Source organism: Neophocaena asiaeorientalis, unplaced genomic scaffold, assembly GCF_003031525.2.
Source record: "Neophocaena asiaeorientalis asiaeorientalis breed wild unplaced genomic scaffold, Neophocaena_asiaeorientalis_V1.1 scaffold217, whole genome shotgun sequence".
NCBI lineage: Eukaryota > Metazoa > Chordata > Mammalia > Artiodactyla > Phocoenidae > Neophocaena > Neophocaena asiaeorientalis.
Window position 1 is genome coordinate 1,316,558 of NW_020172293.1, and position 15,410 is coordinate 1,331,967.

General features: G+C 48.8%; 1 pseudogene; it reads right to left on the reverse strand.

Moving 5' to 3' along the window:
• Positions 1–8,501: 8,501 nt before the first annotated feature.
• Positions 8,502–15,205, reverse strand: LOC112413717 (cyclin-Y-like; annotated as a pseudogene).
• Positions 15,206–15,410: the final 205 nt, after the last annotated feature.

Here is a 15,410-nt window from a genome sequence, read left to right on the forward strand (position 1 = left end):
CTGACCCCAGACCCAGGCAGAAAGACGAGGCACTCCTCCCTTCCCAGCGGTGTTAACATTTCAATTGAAAAGTGATCTAGTAACATGGTTAAAGGCATAAATATATTTTGATACCAATGTGCCAAGCTTCATAATCCAAGTTTCATCACTTATACCATGTTTGACTTTGGAAAAGTTACTAAACATCTCTGGGCCTCTGTTTTCTTGTCTAGAAACATGGATAAGTAATAATGCCTTACGAGGGTTGTGGTGAAAATTAAACGTGTTGTTAATTTTTAAGTGTTTGGAGTGGTGTGTGGCAAACAGAAGCTTCTGTGTAAGTTTTCGCTGTTATATCCTGCCAGGTCTTCGTTAATGCATATGTGAACATACAATGGTCCCACTGATTCTGACCATCTCAACATTCAGGCCATGTCCTTGACAACCCTGTGTCTTCGTTTAAAACTCACAGCAGACACAGAAAAGTGGAATCATGCTTCATAAAAGAGGAAACCAAAACAGAGGAAGGGAGTGGCCTTCCCAGAATCAGCAGGTTTGTCAATGCTGAACCCGGCCCTTGAGCCCACGTCAGCCTGGTGCCCAGGCCATGGCCCTTCCACTGGGCTCCAAGTGAACATAGGGAGGCTCCTCAGACATAGTCCTCAGCGTATCTCAGGGGTTTTCCATTTTAGTCTCACACAAAACTGCAAGAGAACTTATATTTTCCTACTAAATATGTTGCATAGAGAAGGAAATAGAGGCTCAGAGAGTAAGCAATTTTCTCAAGGTTAAACATCAAGCAACCATAGAGGAGGCGTTTGAATCCAGGTCAACAGAATTCCACAAGCCCATGCCTTAAGTTCTTCACTGTGCTGCTTCCATCTATGTTGAATTTTTAACAAAAGTAGATTTGCTCTAAATTTCATGTTCTGGTAACTTGCTCTTTTGCTTAATAATAAATTGGAGACCTATTCCATGCCAAAAAAAAAAGTCCTTGTCTGCTAATTCCATCTTCTGGAACTACTATGTCTGGGTCTATTGATATTGACTGTTTTTTCTCTTCATTATGAGTCACACTTTTTCCTGCTTCTTCACACGTCTAGCTATTTTTATTGAATGCTGGACATTGTGTATGCTACATTGTTAGATGTCTGGATTTTATCTTCACTCAAAAATGTTGAATTTTGATTTGACAGACAGTTGAGTTGTTTGAGGATTAGCTCGATATTTCTGAGACTCATTTTTTTTAACATCTTTATTGGAGTTTAATTGCATTACAGTGGTGTGTTAGTTTCTTCTTTATAACAAAGTGAGTCAGCTATACATATACATATACATATATCCTCATATCTCCTTCTGAGACTCATTTTAAGCTGTTAGAGTGAATTCAGTTTGGCCCTACTACTAAGGTATTACATTTCTAGTCTTTATTGAATTTCCCAGGGGGTTAACAAGGTATCCTCACTCTGGCTGGATGGAATTTAAATGTCTTCCTATCCTATGTGAGACCTAGGAATTGTTCAGCTTAAAAAGCTTCCTTGAAGTTACTTATTTCCTGACCATATAGAGTTTTTCTCTTTACATGTAGAGCTCAGTATTCAAAGACTCAGGGAAATTCTATGCACATTCCTGGGGTTCTATATAGCTTCCTCTAATCTGTCTTCTCAACTCAGTAAGGCCTCCATGCTCTGCTTAGGTTTCCCCTGGGAGCAGTACAAAAACTGCCTCCAGACAAAAAGCTAGAAGTATCATCAGGGTGACTTCATTTGTTTCCCTTACGTCAGGGACCACAGTCCTTTGCTGTCTATTTTCAACATCTGAAAGCTTTTACTTCACCTATTGCATCCAGTTTTCTAAGTTACTTACAGTGAGAGGTCTAGTCCAGTATCATTTATTCTGACATGACTGTGGGCAGAAACCCTACTTAATGGTCTGTGTCAACCTTGACCCCAATATCCCTTTACCCTGAGGACACAGAGAAACAGCAAGATTTTTCCTCCCATTCATCTTTCATCTATTCTTGCTATATGGAGCTGTGTACTTGCTGTCAGGGCTCTGCAAACAACTACCCCTGAAGCATTCTAACCAGGCCGTGAAAATGATAGATAAACCTGGGTATAACCACCTAGGGAGCCGACCTGTGTACTCTTAGGAAAGAAAGATATGAAAAGCGAGAGGAGGAAGAGCAGAGGAAGGACAAAGAGGAGGAAAATAAATTCCAAAAGGAGAACAGATAAGGAAAAGAACAAGAACTTTAAATCTCCACGAATTAAGTTTTTCAAAAGAATCAGAACACTTATGCCTCAGCCCTGAGGCTCACCAGGATTGCTGTGAGCAGTAGGGACTAGAAAAGGGGCCAAAATATGTCTTTTGGATCATTGCATTTTCTCCCTTTTGCAAGGAAGGGCATATTTATGGTAAGAAATCCTTACAATAAGACAGTGAAATGTGATGGTGATAGGGAAAATATTCTAACTTAATAAATTTTTAAAAATGCAAAGTTATCAAATGAGGACAACGGATTTTGGAATTGGAGTGAAGAGGTGTTGAGTGCTGGAGACATCGGTTGCGACTTGAGCCTGTTTCTAAATAAGTGTTCTGGCTGTGCTGAATAATACAGCCAAGGCAAAGTGGCGCCTCTCAGCTTCCATAGCAAAAACGGCTCACTGCATGTAGTTCACGACAGCAGTAAATAACCCATCCTGAAAGACAACAGGGATTGAGTTATTCCTTCTTACTTGTAGTTCTGATTTCTTACTTGCAGTCCAGACTTGGCTCTTTGGAAACAAAACCCATACTGTTGCCAAAGTTGCTAGAGTTATGCTAGTTATCAAAAGTGATGGTATTTTTTCTGACAAAAGACAGCTGGAAATTTAATGTGCTTTTTTTGTTAACGTTATAGTTTTTTGTTTGTTTTTGGCTTAGTCGGGGGAAGAAATGCCCTTCTTCGGTAAAAAGCCTCAGCAATCGGACGGAACAGTCTGGGAATTGCAGGGAATTTCCTGGGAGTGTTTTTCTACCATTTTTCAGGGACAAGCAAAATCTAAAACTAGTTGTTTCTTGTTTCTCCTTTTTTTGTTAAATTGGGTCACTATGGCAGACCAGGAGTTGAAGATGTGAAACGATGTCTCAAAGTACAGCTATTTCAACATGGCCGTTGGCAGCAGTTTAAGTGACCAAACACATGCATGAGCTCCTGCCATTAGCTACATGAATGCTTTCTCTATTTGGAGCTGAGAAAAGAAAAGCCTTCCCTGAAGGACGATTTCAAGTAAGAATTTCTTTTAGCCACCAACACGTGTTTGCTGGATCTTCCTGGTCGGTCCACCCCTCTCCTTAGTAAGTGAGAGCAGCTCGGAAGGAGGGAAAACTCATTGATTCTAAACTAAGGCTGGGATCACTGTAGCTGTGGGAGCAGGTCAGTACCTGCCGGGGTGGGTGCATTTTCAGCAGGGGTATGCCGGTGCCTCCTGTCTCTAACGCGTCTGTGACCGGTGGCACCCTAACGGGAATGATGCCTGTGTCCTGGGGGAGCTGGAGCACACAGCGGCCACACCACGGCTGGGCTCAGGCCCTGATGAGCGCCGTTCAGCTCCTGACTTCCATTCTGAAGTCCAAGGCGGAGAGGAGCCAGCCGGGATAACCTTGCCAGTGGCAACACCAGCAGCTGACAGTGGAAGGGGAGGGTGGTATCTTCAGGTGGGGAGATACATGAAGAAAGAGAACACCGCGGGCAAATGCCATCTAAGTATTTATAGCCTCATGAGAGAGAGAGAGGCACACACTCTCAGGCAGCAACCATAGACAGAGAAAGGAATCAGAAGTCACTGTCTCAACACCTTCAGACATCAAAGAGCAAAAGTAATGAAGTTAAGAAAAGTGTCATGGGCTGAATTGTGTCCACTCCCCGCCACACCCCAGCCCAGACATTCATATGTTGTAGCCCTAACCCACAGGAGCTCATAATGTGACTGAATTTGGAGATAGGGCCTTAAAGAGGCAATTAAGTTAGAATGAGGCCACTGGGGTGGGACTTAATCCAATCTGACTGCTGTCCTTATGAGAAAAGGAGATTAGGACACACAGGATATAAAAAAATTAATAAGTAACAGAAGCCTCAATTGAATGGAATCAGGAGACCAGCAGGGGGAGCCCTCACAGCCAGAGCCAACAGCAGATCCCAACAGGAAGAAGACAGACTCCGCCTCTTTCCTGGCAGAGCTCAGCCAATGAGAAGCCACGGACTCTTTGTTTCCTGTAGCCACCACACCCACTTCCTTTTCCGCCCTACAAAAGCATCCTCCTTCTTTTGCGGTGCAGAGTCTTGCACACGGCTCACCATGGTTGTGGCCCCCAAACTGCAATTCTCTGCTGATCCGCCAGGGAATTCCTGAGGGTAGAGGGATTTGGAGCGAGAATTTAAGAATCCGACCGGCCTGAGTTTGAATCCTTGCTGTATCACCCTCAAGTTCATAAACTTCTCTTCATCTAAGTTTCCTCAACTAGAAACTGGGGGAAATAAAAGCACTGCATAGGACAATTGGGGAATTTGAAAACAGTGCAAGATATGATGCTCAAAATTGCTTCTTTGAACCTTAAGGTCTGATGGTGGTTTTTCAGGGCTTGCTAAGTGGGAATGTCTTCCACTAAAGCAGACCCATCCTTGTGTCTCTGTCCCACATATACTGGGGCTCCAGAAAGGAGTGCGTTGTGGGAAAGGGCCATGCAGCTGGCATTAGGCAGTGACAGCCACTGTCGTGCCCACCTGGCATGAGCACGCAGGGACAGGGCAGCTGGGACAAGTATTGAAACATGGGTCACGCTGGTGGTCCCAGCCCATTGGCCCCGGGGCATCAGACAGGAGAGCTGGCAGATGCGGAGAAGGCCTCTGCCCCCAGACCACGGACATCGCAGACTCACTCTCCTCTATCTCACAACCACGTGTGCAATCTGAAGTTGATTGTGGTTCAGCAGGCAAATTGCTGCTCGGGGATGGGGTGTGTCAGAAACCATCAAAATCCTACTTTTCAGACTCACAGACATAAAGAACAGAGTTGTGGTTGCCAAGGGGGCATGGAGAGGGAAGGACTGGGACTTTGGGGTTAGTAGATGCAAACTATTACATTTAGAATGGATAAACAACAAGGTCCTACTGTATAGCACAGGGAACTAGATCTAATCTGGTGAGATAAACCATAATGGAAAAGAATAGGAAAAAAGAATGTATATATGTGTATGACTGAGTCACGTTTCTGTACAGCAGAGATTAGCATATTGTAAATCAACTATACTTCAATTTTTAAAAATTGGAAATATTATATATGTGCATATATATACACATATATATGTATATATATGCACATATATAATTATATTTTTATATACATATATACATATGTATATATATGTGTATATACATATATATACATATGTATATATATCCTTTATTTAACCAAGACTTGAAGAAAAGTAAAGTTAATGCTCAAATGTAGTAACCATATGAGCCTAGTTTTCTGAGATAACAACTCCCTTATAGTCTCTGTGCACTTTATTTGTTTTCTGTTTTATAAGTCCTACCGCATATGTCTTTTTGTAAATTTCTTCAACCCCTTTATTGGGAAGATTCAGGTTAAAAATTTTCAATAAACACTGCATATGAAATCAGTCAATCAATCAATCCTAGTTTTCTCCCAGAGAGTTTCGTGACCTCAGTCACTCATCTGTCAAGTGTGTATGTTGGACAAGATGCTCCCTAAGGCCCTTCCTAAGGGCTGTTTTATGCTCACATGTGCAGAACAGCAGCTAAGGGGGAAGGTGGTCAGGTCTGGCCCTGGACAGGATGGAGCCGGCCGGCTTCTCTCCTCGGCCAGGAGAGCGGCGGGTCAGTGTCAGCGTATCCATGCGTCCCGCCCACCCAGACCCGGCTCAGAGACTGGTAAATGCTCCAACGGGGCAGGAAGACCTTTGGCTGGAAGCCGGAGGGACAACGTGCTGCTACCAAACCACTAGCTCTGTCAAGACTGTGTCGCAGCCAGTGGGTGACTTGGACAGAATCTATGGGCTCCAGACAGCGAGCAATACCAGCCTCCCAGGTGGGGCTCGGCCCGAGCACCCAAACCCAACTCTGTGCTCGAACTCCCACTCCCCTGCCTGCATCCAGGCCCAGCACCGACGTAGAAGATGTGCGGCGGGTCCCCGACAGACACACACAGAGCACACGTCCACACGAGCGCCCGGTGCTTGGGATCTGGGAATTGAGCTGCAAGGCATCCAGGCCGGGGGCTCCTCTGAAATCACTATCAGAACCCAGAGAAGGGGGGAACAGGTCGTTTACAGTGGACAGCAGCTGGCGTGAGCATGCAGGGCCTGCGTCCAGAGGCATACGAGATCTTAGCTCCCTGATCAGGGATCTAACCTGCGCCCCCTGCAGTGGAAGCGCTGTCTTAACCCCTGGACCACCAGGGAAGTCTCTGGTCTCCAGGCTTTTTGAAGCTGGCAGCGAGGCCTGGGGCAAGGAGAAGAGACACTTCTTCCCAGTGTCTTTGCGAACGGTGAATAGGAGCTGGTGCCAGAGGCCTTGATTCTGCCACTCCGATGACAACAGCGGGAAGACGTGCAGGTGGGCAGGCACCTGCTCACCTGGTGAGCAGTCAGGCTCTTCCCCATCAGATCCACGGCCAGGCTGCCATTTCCACACGTGGCCGCCGCCCTTCAACGTTGTCTTCCTTAGACTGAGCAGAAAGCCCCGGCCGTGGAACTGGCCCTGCCCGCTGGCTGAGGCCCTGCCCTCTGGAACCCGGTGGCGCTTACCCCACCTGCCATCTTCTCCACTCAACCCTTGAGAGTTCAAGTCCCCAGGCCCTCCCAGCACAGGAGAAGCTGGCGCCAGCGCTGAGGCGGACAAGACAGAACGTCCTTTGTCTGAGAGCTCACAGCGGGGAGGGGACGAACAGCTTCTGGTTATTTGGCCATAGCAGCAAGGATCCATCAGAACTGGTTTAGGACCCATTCTCACCGGTCAAGAAGGACTGAAATCCCTGAGCCCCACGCTCTCTGACACCCCAGGTAAGATCCCCTTTGCTCAGAGACGCCCCCTGGCAGCTGTCCCTTCCCGAGAGCAGCAAGTTCCGTTTTCTGTTACAGGAGGGAGAGGTAGGCTCTAAACGCAAGCGAAGCAGCAGGTGCTCTCAGCCCATGGCAGGCAGAGAAATGACCAAAACACGAAGGCCAACAGCGAGCTGAGGTGGCAGGGAGGGGTCAGTGCGGTTCCAGAGGAGGTGGCAGAAGAGGCCGCTGAAGGGATGACTTCTGAGCTGAGACGTGAATAATGAGGAAGCAGCAGCCATACTGAGACACCCAGTGACAGCCATGGCCTGGGCATATTTTGAGTGAGAAAATGTGCCTCAGACTTAAAAATGAGAATTCGGAAGTACAGAAAAAGAAAACCATGGTCCAGCAGGACCCCTGCAGGCCAGAGGACAGGCCGTGGCCTCAGGGGAGGGGATGGCTGGGGCCACCTATGAAATCCCCAGAGTCCAGCCTCTCTAAAGCACTCAAGCTGAGACCTGATGAGAAAGGCGTCACCGGAAGCCGAGCCAGCGCTTCAAAACAGCCGTGCCTGGAGTCCGCAGGATGCTGTGAGCCGACTGGGCCCACCATTTGCGTGGCATCTGGATTTAGCAGCTATAAAAATAACAGTCCTATATGCCGCTCATGCTGGTAGGTACTGCTAAGCCTTCTTAAAAGGCTCAAAGGGTGCAGCTGTCTCCCCGCCAAGGACAAGGGCTCTGGAGATTCCGGTGACAGGTGGGACCTGCCCATGAGACGGCTTTAGGGGCAGCTGGAGACAGGCTGGGGCTGATGCTACAACCTTTACCAAGTCACTCTGCCCTTCCAGACTCCAGCCCAGCTGGGGACTGTGGGGACCAGCTCTGCTCCGCCCCATCAGGAAGCTGCCCAGGGTGCGGGTGAGAAGCTCTGTGAGTCGGAAGCACCTAATATGAGGCAGCAGCGTTGTTTCTGGGGGAAAAGCTACGTTTGAGATACTGTTCAGACTTCCCTGGCTGACTTCCAAAGTCTTTCATGTTTGCATGTGCATCTCTACCGAGGGGAAGGTCTCCCTAGCGCTGGGCCTCAGCAATGCCCAGCCAGGAGGAAGGGGCGGGGAGAGGAGGAGGGTGGGACCCCCTCCTTCTCCAGGTGTACCCAGATCCCACACACGTTCCTTTCCCTAACGCAACCTCAAGGCCGGCTCTGTCTTGGTTCTCTGACCTCCCTCCTTCCCTCCGGGGCCACACTCGGGGTGTGGGGGGATGTGAAGATGGGGCCAGGGAGCTGAGACACCGAGGGCCATGCCGGGTCCTCGCCGTGAGGGCAGCAGGGCGGGCTGTCTTCCACGGGGTGGCCACGGCAGGCCTCTGGGACGAAGTGACATCTGAGGGGCGTCGGAATGAAAGGAGTTTCTCACACAAATCCGTGGAGGGAAACGTGCCAGACAGAAATCACAGCTCAGAGAAAGGTCCTCAGTCGGGACAGGACTGGGTGACAGGAATCCCCTGGATGGAGGGGGCAGTGGAAAGGGGGTGCAGACGGACGTGTTTACATCAGGAACACGGTGCATCCTGTCCGGCCCTTAAGGAGCACTGAGCACTTTCTCTATTTAGGTTTTGCACGTCTCTGAGGTTCCTGGAGCTGCGGCAACAAATTGCTACACGCTGGATGGCTTCCAACAGCAGAACTTGGCTTTCTCACGGATCTGGAGGCTGCAAGTCGGGAATCGAGGCATTGGCCACGCTCGCTCCAGGCTCCAGGGAAGACCCCTTCCTTGCCTCTCCCACTCCAGTTTCTGCTGTCACCGTGTGGTCTTGTCCCCATGTCTCCAGTCTCCGTCTCCTTAGAAGGACACTGGTATTGGATTCCGGACCCACCCTAATCCAGTGTGACCTCATCTGCAAATACCCCCTCTCCAAACAGATCACACTCGCAGGTCTGAGACTGGAATAAATTTGCGGCGGGGAGAAGACCCAGACACTATAGTACTTTTCTTGACAGGTTTTTCTCTGAGCAAGGGCACTGCGAGGCCTTGGAGCGCAGTGCTTAAACACAAGCTCTACGCTCTGGCTTCCAGGCTCTACAACCTCATGAGTGCGCCCAGGGCAAGGCAGTTCTCCTCTCCAAACCTAAGCATTCTTGTCTGGGAATAATAATAGCAGCTACCCCCTCAAACCACGGCGAAGATTACATGAGTTAACATATGCTAAAAAAGAAAGAAAGAAAGAAAAACGTATGCTAAGTGCTTAAGTTGCGCTGGGCACATCGTAAGGACAATGCTTGTGTTCTTCCCTTGCTTATACTTTGTTGCAATTTTGAATGGCAGCTTTCCTCCATTATATTCTCTAATGGTTATTGCCGGTGACTTGGAAAACTATCAATTTGGGTATAGTGATCTTGTACCTGCCATCTATTAGAATTCTTAGTACCCATTTTCTAGTTGCTTCTCCTAGATTTTCCTGGTAGTAATCACATTAGCTTCAAGATACTAAAAAATTACTGTAGTACGACATTAACTAAATGACTGTAGAGCCCCATGAACTGACATTCAAGAAGCACCTTCTACACATTCTTCTCTCCAGAAACAGGCTCAGAGACTCTGCCACATTCCCCAATCGTGATAAAGACATGTGTCTACTTTCTCGTCATGTCAGAACCATTGTCCAGACCAAAGCAATACAGCTTTACAAGGGCAGGGGCCACGGGTTTGGGTCCTGATCTATCCCCATTATGGGCGAAGCCTGGTAGATACAGGTGCTCGGTGTGTTGACTAACTTCATGAACAGACAATCTCCCATCAAAACGACTGACAGGACAGCCTTCCAGGCTGTCACACGGCGAGAACCCTGTCTCGTGCAGTGCTGAGATGAAGATGCAGAAACTCTCACCTGTGATCCTTCCTGTCCCCATCCTTTCAGCCGTCAATAGTCGGATGGGAAGAGCTAGGTGCAAGTGCAAAGCTGAGCTACACACAAGTATAAGACACAAGAGTCACACAGCTTAACAGTGACGGCCCGAAACCCTGGCCAAGACCAATGGGACTGGCCCCAGATCTAACAGGGCTGTGAAGAAAATACTTTGAAAAAATGAAAAATAAAAGCAGAATTAAACCTTTTTTGGATTCCCAATCATAGGGTCATCTGGTATCTTTTTCCTTACAAAAGTGCATGCTGGGAAACACTTTTTTGTGTGGGCTCACTTTTTTAAAACAGGAGTTTAAAACTTGTTTGATAAAAAAATAGAATCAATGCACATTAAATTAAAACTGATATTAAGAAGGTTATTAAAAATATGAGGCTGTACAAATGAAATCCAAGGCACCTCGTCATTATTTTACAACGACACGCAGTGGCGAGAACAACCTTGAAGGGACAGCTCCCTTGGCAGCAAAGCACCCGCGGAGCGCCGACGCCTCTTACCTCCAGCTTGTGGGCCCTCTCCTTGCTCGGGGCCTTCGAGGGGAAGCTCTGGTTGTTGGCTTCCGCCAGAGAACGAAGATCAAAATAATACTTGGCATAAACACTGGAGGGCACGTTGATGTTGAACTGGAGCAATTCGAGGAACTGTCGCTCCAGCTCGTTCCTGCAGAGAAAGACAGAAATGCACAGCTCAGCCGCCGTCCCCACCCGCGGCCCCCTGGGCAGGCTGCTGGACACAGCCAAGTCCACCAGGTCCAGTGCCCGGAAGGATGAGGCCTGATTAACTGGGATGATCACCAGAAAGTGCTTCAGGGCGACCCTGACACTGAGACTGAGCGCGTCTGTGCGCGCGCGCACACACACACACACACACACACACACACACACACACACACACGGCAGGCTCTGGCCTCACCTCTCCGCGTGAACCATCGGCTCAAACAGGGGGCAGAAGATGTAGTCGAGAGCTGTCAAGTGGAGTCCAGTGAGAGCGGACAGCAGCCTGGAGGACCGCCCTTCCCGGGAGGAGACGGTGGGGACACGCTGACCGGCTTCCTCGGGACCACGGGAGGGGAGGCGGTTCCCCAGCCTCAGCGCACACCCATCAGCTGTAGGGCACGTGAGGACCCCCTGCTGGGCCCACCCGTCTGATCCGGCAGGTCTGGGTGGGACCAAAAACGTGCATCCCTAACACTCCCGCGAGCTGCTTCTGGGCCTGCTCACACGCTGAGAACCACTCGACGACAGCGCCCGGTCCATAAGGGCGCCAACTCACTTAGAGCTGGATGAAGACGAACCACGGCGGCCACAATGCATCTGAAAACTTCCCCAGTCTGCAGGCCTACTTCTCGGTAGTTACTGCGGGGAGGAGGGGGTGGAAGCGTGCTCGGCGACAGGTCTGTCTGGGAGCCCTGGTCCTGGGCCACCTCCCCGTGCAGCACCCCGGGCTCACTTCTGTCCTTTATCACAGTCTCCCCGCCTTGTCTCCTCGGAGCCAGAAACCGTGACATTTGACGGTGCAGCCTGGCCCCAGCTCAGCACCTAACATGCGCTTGGCGCTCCATAATTCCTGTTACTAAAAGGAGCGGACCAAGCTCAGCCTGGGCGGAGGGACCCAGGGAAGGCTTCCCGGAAGTGAGAGCTGAACTGAGCCCCGGAAGCGACCAACTCCGGCGGGGAGGAGCCAGGTGGGGGCGGGCTGCTTCTGGCGGGGGGGCGGGGCAGCCCGTCTGCTTCCGGTCAGGGGCCCCATCCAGCCGTCCCAGCCTGTTTAGCGCTGCTATGACAACGGGGGCGGGAGCACGGGGGCGGGAGCACTAAGGCGGCAGGGAGGCTGGGAGGTGAGCAGGGTGGCTGGTTCCCCGACGGAAGCTCCCAGGCAGATCAGAAGCGAGAAACCTCAGCAAGTCGTTATCTAAGGCCTGAACGCCTCGAGGGAGAGACCACGACGTCGCATCCAGTCATTTAATCGGAGGGGCTGCTTCGATGCAGCTTCGAGAAAGAGGTAAAGCCCCAAATGTGTGTTGTGCTAAACTTTACACTTTTAATGACTTGTATTTATGCCTCCTTTACGTGAGACTTAAGAGGTCATCCTGTGAAATACTGGAACTCAGATAAGATTTTAACAAGGTGTGTCAAAAATACCGCTAAGGCAGAAGCGCTCTCTCCTGGACGACCTGGGAGCTGCCTGTGGACCGACTGCCGCCCTGTGGCCAAGAGGCGCCACTGCAGATCCCATTCTCCAATGCCAGGAAGAAAACCTTGCTTTTAGTATAAACATTAAGAGAACTAGTCTGCCTCAAATGGTATCTAGACACCACTGTCTCTTGTTGAGGGTATAACTAGGATTAAAGTCAAGAGGAATCTGGTTTTGAACAAGGTGACGGTTTCCCAGGGTTCCTTAGGGAAAAAACAGCCTTTCTGAATATTTGTTTTCTTGAATGTTTCTGTTTAAGTTTGGGGGGAATAAAGATTTTAGAGCTGCTGTGTTTTCAAACTAAGGCAAGATTTAGAAAATAAAAATAATTCCCCAAATTTGAATTTTCAAATGGCAGCAGTACATCCTCCAGGGACATCAGACAGCTTGTTATGTGATAAACCATCAGAAAACTAACAGTGATGCAGAAAACGGGCTTGATGGATTTACAGCTCTCAAGGGGATAATTACGAAGAAATAGTCCTGACGTTAAGCTCTATAATAAATAAATTCAAGTCAATAAACAAAAAAACATTTCAGAAATATTTTAGCTCAACGTTGTAAAGAAACCCAACTGAACTGATGCCATTTAGCAACTTGCAAATGGAGTAAAGAGAGTTGTTTTCATCACCTAATGGCCTGTCGGCTTTTCTAGAAAAATGGGCTCACTTTAAAGACCAGCCACCAAGCAGCAATCGCACTTCTGGGCACAGACCCCAAAGAACAGAGAGCAGGACCTCAGGGAGGTGTCTGCACACCCGTGTTCATGTTCACGACAGTGTTACAGCAGCTGAAAGGTGGAAGCAACCTACTTACTGTCTGGATGACAATTATCTTAGCAACTGTTTTCACCTTGAAATATAATCAAGAATTTTTTTACATTTTTATTTTATTTTTCTTACTATCAAAAACTTCCTATTTGTCTTACTTTTCATAATAAAGAATGACAGATGCAGGAAGGAGTCGTACAGGTCTGCAGCAGGAAAAGGCTCTGGCAAAAGACCCAAAAACACAAACAAGTGCTCCCAGGGCAGCACAAAAATGGGGTGCCCAGCGAACCAGCAACCAGAGGAAGCAGGGGCCAGGCTGAACAGGAGCCCATAGTGGTCACTGAGTCCAGGGACTTGGATGTGGATGGGACACAGTGGAACCTGCTCCAGCTCAGAGCTTCCTCAAGGAAGCCAGACAAACAAGACCAGAAAAATATTAGCAAGAATTGTGTCAGAAAGGCCTGTAAACCGTAAGGAACTATAAGAAGTTCAACCTGATTAAGTGTTTCCAAAACAGCTCGTTTCTCCCGAGAGGATCTGACCCTGCCTCCTGTACACCCAGCCCCCAGGATGCCGCTAAGTGTGAGCTCAGGATGGTGCCCTGAGAGAGGAGAACACGCAGCCTGACCAGGATGCACAGGGGGACCTCGGGGACAGAACGCTCATTTTAAGCAGGTGAACTTGCAAAATGTGACAAAAGCAGTTAAATTTTACCTTCTCTCTGAAACTGAATAGAAACAGTTAACATTTTAGCCCATCTGCTGCCTGTCATCGGTTTGCAGTGTGTACAGAGCTGGGATGAACCTCACCGCAGAGGGAGAGCAGGAAGGTAAAGGAAGGTTCGCCTAGAATACAGTTTCAGTGACCAGTTTCACAAACCAGAAGGTGTCACCAGTACCTGTTCGGGACCCACAGGGTGAGACATACAGGTTTTTGCAAATCCTATCCGCAACCGTGTCCTTTCTCGGCCAGCACACAACAGACGTGCAGTCACATTCACTCACTCCACGCTGTGCACTGTCCAGAAAGGGTCGGGTTTCCTCTGCAGAGGCCCCCGGCCGCACTCACATGTCCTCCACCGTGCTGTCCTTCAGGATCTGGCAGTGGTCCACGTTCCACTACTGCCTGGTCGTCCCACGCCTTGGAGGCCAGCAGGATGGCCCCCAGAACAATCCGCTCCCAGTTGGCCGGACAGATGTCAATCTCTGCGTACGTTAGAAGCCTTTCGAGGTACACCTGGAAGGCATGAGCACGCCAGTGCCCGGTGCCCTGCCTTGTTCCTGCTGCACCCCTGCCAGCACACGCAAACCAGCTCCCAGCCGTTCACCGCACTCCCCAGCTCAGCTTTAAACAGGCGCTGATGGCCTGATCACACTTATTTTAAGAAGTCAAAGGCCTCAACGAGTCTGAGGCAAAATGGGCTGAGAGGCACACTCCGTAACTGGACGTGTGGATGAGGCCGGGCCTTAGGACTCCGGGGCAGGAACATGTTCTAGGAGCCGCGGGTTAATTTCTCACTCTACCAACTGTGACATCAACACACATTCGACAAACCACCAACGAGCCAACAAGGAGAACAAAGTGTGTGAAGGGAAGAAACCGATTTTTTCCATCTGTAGTTGTTTCTAAATTAAATTTTTATTTTTGAGGTAATTGTAGATTTATAGGCAGTGTTGATAAACCTATTGTTTTCATCATTATGGTAAAATACACATAAGATTTACCACTTAACCATTTCCAGTGTATAGTTCTGTGGCATTAAGAACAGTCGCCGTGCTGTGAAATCACCACCATCCATCTCTATTTCTAGAACTTCTTCATCTTCCCAAATTGAAATTCCGTACCTATTACAACTCCTCAGTTCCCCTCCCCCAGCCCCTGGCACCCACCTTTCTACTTTCCGCCTCCTGGCCGTGACTACTTCAGGTACCTTACATGGGTGGAATCACAGCGTACTTGTCCTCTTGCGATTGGCTTCTTTCACTGAGCATAATGTCCCACGTCGTAGCATGTGTCAACATTTCCTTCCTTTTCAAGGCTGAGTAATGATCCATCGTAGGTACAGACCACATTTTGTTTATCCATCACCCACTGATGGACATTTGAGGGGTTTCCTCTTTCGGCTACTGTGAATAAAGTTGCTGTGAACGCTGGTGTACGAGCATCTGTTCGAGCCTCTGCTTTCGATTCTTTCGGGTATACACCCAGAAGTGGAACTGCTGGATCACATCATAATCAATGTTTAATCTTTTGAAGAACCACCACACTATCTTCCACAGAGGCTGAACCATTTACATCCCCACCGGCGATGCACAAGGGCTACAATGTTTCCACATCCTTGCCAACACTTGTTGTTTTCTGGGGTTTTTAAAAAAATTATTGTCATCCTAAAGGGTGTGAAGTGGTTTTTTTTTTCTTTTCTTTTTCTTTTTTTGCTGTACACGGGCCTCTCACTGTTGTGGCCTCTCCCTTTGCGGAGCACAGGCTCCGGACGCG